This window comes from Lampetra fluviatilis, chromosome 26, assembly GCF_964198595.1.
Source record: "Lampetra fluviatilis chromosome 26, kcLamFluv1.1, whole genome shotgun sequence".
NCBI lineage: Eukaryota > Metazoa > Chordata > Hyperoartia > Petromyzontiformes > Petromyzontidae > Lampetra > Lampetra fluviatilis.
This window is the reverse complement of record NC_136300.1, coordinates 6,559,427-6,567,234: the sequence shown is the minus strand read 5'-3', so window position 1 is coordinate 6,567,234 and position 7,808 is coordinate 6,559,427.

Genomic DNA, 7,808 nt, shown 5'->3' with positions numbered 1-7,808 from the left:
CTACATTTGAAGTCTGAGAAATTCCAATTTCTCAGACTTAACTTCCAACCCGGCGACCTGAGTTCGATTCTCGCTCACGGCCAACACCGGTGACGATTATCTGAATCGGTCCTGGGCCTGCCCTAGGTCGACTCAGCCTCAAATGAGTACCTGGTGCAGTGTAAACATCGGTCCTGGGGAGACAAAGGCGGCCAGGCGTGGTGCCGGCCACCCACCCCCTCGTGAGCTGTGCCGACCTTCATATGTGCTCACGTACATCTCTTGCCCGAGCTGCCTGCTTAGGCTATAAGGAGTTTATTTGTCTTTGCCTACGTGTGTATTTGCTTGACACCTGAACTGCGATAGCTCCATCACTCTCCTCAGTTGCCTTCAGTCATTCACACCAAGTCCAGACAGCACTCCTCCTCCTCCAACTACAACAAATACAATAACAACGATAAATCTATTTGTGCCAAGCGGTGACCCTCGAATCCTTGACCTACCACTGGCAATGGGAGGAGAGGACAACTTGACGTGTGGACTTCCCGTCTGAAGCACTCCAACAGCCGCACTTGTGGGGCCGCGTCTCTCGGCTTAACGCGGGGCCCACCATCCACGACGCTCCCACCATTCATCAAAAACACGGGCGCCCGGCCATTGCTGCCACCGAGAGCCAGTTGTTCGTAATTATGACTGAAAAGTAAAGTGGGGCGAAGACGCAGCGCTTGCCATCTCCTCCACTTGAGGGCATTGGCCTCCTCGTGGAGGAGGGGGTAAGTAACCCACATTTCACCCCACCGCATGCGGGCCTGCTGATCGACCGACGTTGGTGTGTCCATCTACTGCTGAGCTCAATTGGTGTTACCCGCAGCAGCATTGCCTCCTCCTGTGAAACTGCTGAAAACTATATCTGCGATGCATAGCTCATCTGTGACAGTTTAGCCACTCTGTAAGAATGGCGCTGATATCAAATGTTCTAAATCAGTGGTTCTTGACTGCAGCCTGCACCTCTTGGGTTCTCAGAAAGGGCATCTCGCACCTCCAGGCGTGTGCATGCACACCTGGTTAAGAACCACTGTTCTAAATTACGATTTTGATGATGATTATATTTCCAGGTGGACAGAGGTGTAGAGATTGTTTCAACTAACGTGCCAGGGGGTTGCATGAACCAGAAATATCTGGACTGCAAGTCCCAGTGTGCTCATCAATTACACCACAGCAGCATCCTTTACCATTGTAATTGAGACCGTCTCACCCGGCCAAGTAATGCCGTGGCAATCCATTACACCGCAGAACCGATTTCAGGCTCTACAATCAGTGGGACAACCATCTCCTGGTGTTTGCCAGTCCATCTTCCTCGCGCCGGTGACAAGAGCTTTTAAAAAAATGTCGAAACGTCGTTTTCTGGTTTTAAGCGGAGCCTCTAATTGTAAGAAATATTGAACGAGACATATCGGGTGGCTTCTGAGGACAGCATCGAAGTGGACATGCCACCACTGCCAAATCCTGGTGACGCCACTTCCAACTAACCAACGCTTGCTACCCTCTAACAAATACCCACAGCTGCTGCACAGGAGACAGGCAACCTCTAAAAGGCCAACATCTGGTGTGTGGTGAACGGTTGAATGCCGCTTGATTAATGTTTGGAGTGCGGTCTGATGATACGGTACATGATTTATAGGCTGACTGCGAGGCTTTTGAAAGGAGGATTTGGTAAATGGTTGAAAACAACAGGAATATTATGACGTACGATGTGTAGCATTGTTAACTTAAAACGTGGGTTTTTGCAGCCTATGCTGTATTATGATTCACGATTGGCACGGTTGGGTACGTACGGTGTACAATAAGTTCAACATACATAAAGGACTTATATTTTTTTCATGCATGATTTGGCCATAATTCTATATATGGGTGTGATCGTTGTTCTTTAGAATCAGAAAATATATTTCGACAAGAGGAATCCGATGAGCTATACAGCTCTTTTTCACAGATCTCCAATAGGGGCGTGTTAAAGCGTTACAACAACAAACAATACAGAAACTCGATAGGCGTGCAAAGTACAAGTAAGGCAAAACAAATCACCCAAAAACATACAAATTTAACTCAACCATCTCCATCCTACCAGGCAAAGCTCACTGAGGTAGCAACTTGTTTTTCAGAAGCGATCTGGCCACAAAATGATAGCTCACCAAAGTTGCTCATCATTTCTAGATGTGAAGCTTTCGTGACTGCAAGGATTCATACTCTTAGGTTTATTCGGTAAATTCACGTAGGTAAAAAAAAAAAAATCACTGTGATTTATTATTTTATTTCTATTATTTTTTCAATTATTTGTATTCTTTATCTTTATTATTTATTTATTTATACCTACGTGACTTTACCGAAAAAACCTAAGAGCATGTTGCTCATCACGTGAAAATGGAGAGCAGCAAAATAATCAACGTATGGAGGAACTGCATTGACACGTTGGGTTGGCTGTGTCGGGTGGTGGAGGGTCTCAACGACACAAATTTGGCCAGATCATTCCGTGGCCCAACCCAAAAAAAATCGATTAAAAGTTCATTGCATGGCACGATACAAATATGAAGTATTATAATAGCTATTCAAATTTCGGTTGGGGGTTAACCCTTATCAGAGGTCGCAAACGGGTTTTGATTCCTTACCCGTACCCGGCCGCACCAGGGTCGCAAATGGGTACCCGTACTCGGCCGGGTACGGGTAGCTGGGTATCGTGTAGGGTACGGGTATCGGGTACCCGATTGCGACCTCTGACCCTTATTCAGAGGTCTTCTCGGATCTATGAAAGGAGTGCTACTTTGTGGGAGGCAACCAATGGTCGTGAGTGGGTCCACACACGTGAGAGAGCTTGTGGGGAGCGGTGGTGGAGCGGTTAGCACGCTGAGCCCGGCGACTCGTGTTTCTCGCTCACGGCCAACACGAGTGACAATTTTCTGAACTGGTCCTGGGCCTCCCCTAGGTCGACGCAGCCTCAAATGAGTACCTGGTGTGGTGTATAAACATCGCCACTGGGGAGACAAAGGCGGCTGTGCGTGGTGCTGGCCACCCACCCCTTCGTGAGCTGTGCCGGCCTTCATAGATGCTCGCTCACAGCACTTGCCCCAACAGGCTTTTAAGTCATTACGCGGGGGGGGGGGGGGTCTTTATCTTTGTTTTCTTTTGCACTGGCAGTTACACAACAATGGATCTGTGCGATTGCAGATGACAAACCCACATCCAGTTGGGTGGGCGTGGGCAGGAATACGTCATGTCTACAAGGAATGATGCCCGATGGTCAACAATGATAATGGGGTGGTCGCCAAGGAATGGAATGCATCCGAGAGGACGTCGACCGAGGGAACGAAGCGATGAAATCGGTTCGCGTGCAGTTGCACTCGGTGGATTCTTGCGACGCAGTCTCATGAGAGGTGGCGGTAGCCTGGGGAAGCCTTCATCCAGCAGTGGATTAAGCATGGCTAATGATGATGATCCAAGCGGGTGGTGGGTGTGGTCAGAGTACTTGACGCACAATCGGAGAAGTCCAAATCTCAAGGTGGGTTGTCAACTGGGCCTATTCACAGAGGCCTTGCAAAGCAGAGATTGTTCCCCGCCATATGAATGTAGAATTCCCACCATTTGATCAGGGCCGCCAACAAGAGACGCTTCACACTTCGTTCAGCTGTGAGACACTGTTTTAATTACATTCGGCTACAGCTGTAATGGGATTACCAAAGACAGGTAATCCATAATCAAGCCGCTCGAAATGCTGCCCACAGTGCAATGTTGTGGAAAGCAGACGGTGGTGCAGAAAAATCCATTGTTGAACTGTGCTATTAGTCTTGGCTAACCTGCCTTCACCAACTCGCACTGACCAGCGTGGTGAAGTATGGTCAAATAACGCCCATGACCCACACTGCAAGGGGAGGCCCTAATCCAGCAGTAGTTAAATATAAACTTGTACATTAACTGATACATTTAATTTTATTATTAAGTGCTTTTTTTCAAACACGATTAAATTTTGTCGGCAGCTTTGGTTAATGCGAGGACAGCAGCAGCCAATACTTATAGATCCTGTTACAAAGCCTATGTGAGCCAAGGATCGTGTTGCTATGCCTAAGTTTAAAAGTTCTAACATAGTCTGCATTAATGTAAAGGCAAAGGTAAAGGTGCTGCCCTGAAATTTCTTGCTCGTGGCACCGATGGCAGAACGGCAAAACGCACCCCACTAGAGGGAGCTCTAGAGAGCCCCCCTGGAGCATATTTAGGCCTACTCTTTCACATCGACCACGTGTCTTGGAAGTGGGAGTGCCCACACTTTACCCCACCACACACAAACCCATCGTGTCAACTGACTGTGGTGCGGCCATTTCGACTGCTGGGTGGACAGAGGCGTGGGGATTTTAAGCGGCGCTCCCAAACCGCCACAGCTGGGAGACCGAACCGGCGACTACGAAACTACAAGTGCGCTGTGCCATTGGACCGTAGTTATCATCCCCGTAATGTGAAAAAGAAAGTTATCACGATTGTAGTCAGAGACTCACACTTTGGTTCAGACGGCGATGCCCATTGAACTAAGCAGCTCTGCTGCGAGGATGACCACAGCCCAAGACCGCTGGCAGTGGTGGCAATCGCAGGACACTGCAGGGAGGGAATGTGCAAACTAACAAGAACAAAAAATAAAATAAACATATTTCCACGTAACAAGCCAAAACTTATGACATACAGGCTGAAAAATGAAGCGCTCAAATGCAAATCAAAACCGGTGTCCAGAAAAACCCTGTCACAGACGGATGCGAACAAACCTTGTGTACAATCTCAGACATGACTTGCAGCATGGCCTTATAACACATGCACACACAAGCTAAAGCAGGTACATTTTAAACATTAAAATTGGTTATGTGAGCATCCCAAAATGTGGTATTTCAGACTACTCTTTCACGTTGGCCAGACGTCAGATTTAGTACCTTTCAAAATATGGAATAAAGGATTAAAAATGTATTTTAATCATTTGTATTTCTTTTCAAAAGTTACCCTGCCAACATTGGTGGTGGCACATGGAATTTGCATACAGTATTTGTATGACTTGCCAATTTTTTTAATCCACCACATTCCAGTTGCAATCACTCACCAGCAGCAGACCAGCTTTCTGTAAGACCGCAGAGGTTTGTCTATTATCATCTGGAATTAAGCGAATTATATCTAATCTTGATCTCTGCCAGGAGCAATATAAATTACACGTGCTCACTAATGTAATAGAGGGGAATTTCATTAATTCTTTGGGAAGTAAAAGGCACTTTGGCATAATTTCATTAAGCTAGACACGTCGTGAGTTGGGTGATTATTTTTTTGGACAATTCTCCCCATTATCTAATGTAAAAAAAAAATGTAGCTCTAAAAATGCAGCCACCCTGTATGAATTTCATTTTTAGTTAACATAAGATAAAAAAAATATCCCGATTCAAATGAGAGGTGGTTGGTGGTCCGAGGCCAGTGGTTGTAAATTCCACACCGGTTTTTTTAATTCATCCGTGTATTTTTTTTTGCAAGTCCTGTTATTTTTCATACACCTGTGCAATTTCAAAACATCGTTCCGTTAGTCCACACTTCCAGTCCAAAAGGAGACGTGCTCTCTCCAAGGGCTCTCACCTGTTTGTAAAGCTTTTTCGTGCACTCATTAGTACATTCATTCATTGCCACGATCCATTTCAGCAGGGTTTTTTTCTTTGGGTACACTCCATTCCTATATACGCCTCCACCAAAGTGCCAACTGCGCCGCTGTACCATCATCACTCTCGACCGTAACAAGGTCACTGGGTCCCATTTGTCCATGCACTCAAGCCGACTTTGAGCTCCACATGCGGTGCTGCGCAGAGATCCTTTGACAAAGATCACAAATAGAATTAATTTATCCACATCTGTCAGTGCTGGGCTCATTCTGACCTCTGAAATTCTGCCAGAAGCTTTAACAAACAGCTCCTCTGTGGGCCAGTGCCTTTGCAACTACTGAAAAGTTAGTTTTGTGTCACCAAGGCTGCTATTTCTCAGAAATGGCCTTAGGAGAAATAAATAACAGTGTTGAACACGAGGCAGAGGAGTGTTTGAGTCTGTGCGCCTGTTCAAGGTCCCCTTCTAAAACTTTATGACCACCCTTCGCAGTATGGTTCCCTGCCAGCTCTTGTGGTACAACATTAAATCACGGGAATATGGATTATATCTTATAATGCAGGTAGCGGGGAGGACCACATGCAAAGGCAATTGTCTTGAGGGGTGTATTAGTATTAGGCAAATTACAAAAATGGGCCTTTAATGTCCCGGGAAGACTTCCAGATTTCCGAGGACAGGTACCTCAAAAAGATGACAATCCTGCGAAAACCAGGAAATCTGTCAATCCTACCTTGCAGTGGCATCACGTTCACATCAAGCGAGCGCACGCAGGACATGGCTTCTTCCCCTTGTGTTCCACCACTCAAACAACCAGACAGACTGGCTCTCTCTCTCTCTCGCTCGCTCTCCAGGAGCTCAAACAATGACAGATAATAAACAATTTAGTGGCTGAAAACTGTGGTAGTTGTCAGCGAAGGAGAGTGGTGGTGTAAAGGGAGAGCTGTAACAGGCCATTGTATTCGAGCTTGACTCGCAATCAAAGTCAAAAGGGTTTTGAGTTCATGCTACGATTGGTTATGGGTTGAATTCAGCATCTCATCCATCTGGAATTCATAAAGTAAGTGGTACTGCTCGTTTTGATCAGTGAAACACGTTTGACTATGCACAGTACATATCAGTCGTGTATTTCCCTCTGCTATATATCTATATAAAAGGTAAAACATATATCCTAACTCGAATACTCAAACGAGTGTTGGTTGATCTTCATCTCTGAACGGCAGCACAGAACCAGTGGTGGAAATTCTACATCCCAGTGGCGGGGAATAAAAGTCCCTAAAAATGAACAACCATTGCAGATTTACCAGAGTGATGTTACGAGGCGAGGCGGAAAGGACTTGAAAAAAAAATACTTTCACTTTGAGGGCTCTCCAAATTGAAGGTTTGCAGTCAAAATAAGTGCTGGCAATTGCATGCACCAGGCAAGCCATTACAGCTGCGAGTTGTAAATCAATCTACCTTTAAAAAATGAACCGGGTGCTTTGTCGGGGCACCGAAAATATTCTGTCCTGCTTCGAAACTTGGACTGCAACGGTCACGCCTGCGCGTCGTCTCCCTGTTGTCTCCCCTAGGCCACAAGCACGGGGGCTGTCAAATGTGTGAGGTGCGTGATGAATGAAATGTACAGGCATGCCGACGTACGGTTGTGCCTTTGAGATACAGTGAGGCTCATGCTGTGAAAAACAAGTAATTGTCCCGTGATGTCAAAACGCTTTTTCACTGAATATATATTTTTTTCTTTCTATCAAACTGCTCTGCTCTGTTGTTTCATGTTAATGCGGCTTTGCCGAAAGTTTACGCACAAAAACGGATACCTTCTATAGCAAACAATTGCTTAGCATTAATAATTTCAAGTTAAGCTCAAGATCGACATGCTGTATGGCATCGATTGGGGAGGAGCAGTGCCCCTTTGCGATGTATTTTAATGTCCCGTGTTCAGAAGGTGAGACCCAGTAGCGTAACTTGTGCGATGCAGGGGGTGCCTTAGTCCACCCCCCACGTTGGTCAAAGCCACGAGCTGGGGCCCCCTTGACAACCACCATGAGATTGTTTTTTTAACAACAGTGTAAGAGAAGACAAACTTACGTGATTAAGGCAAGAGGAGCCGCGATTAAATAATAGCCAAGGTGCCACCGTGCGAGTACAACATCAAATATTGGGGCCCAACACAT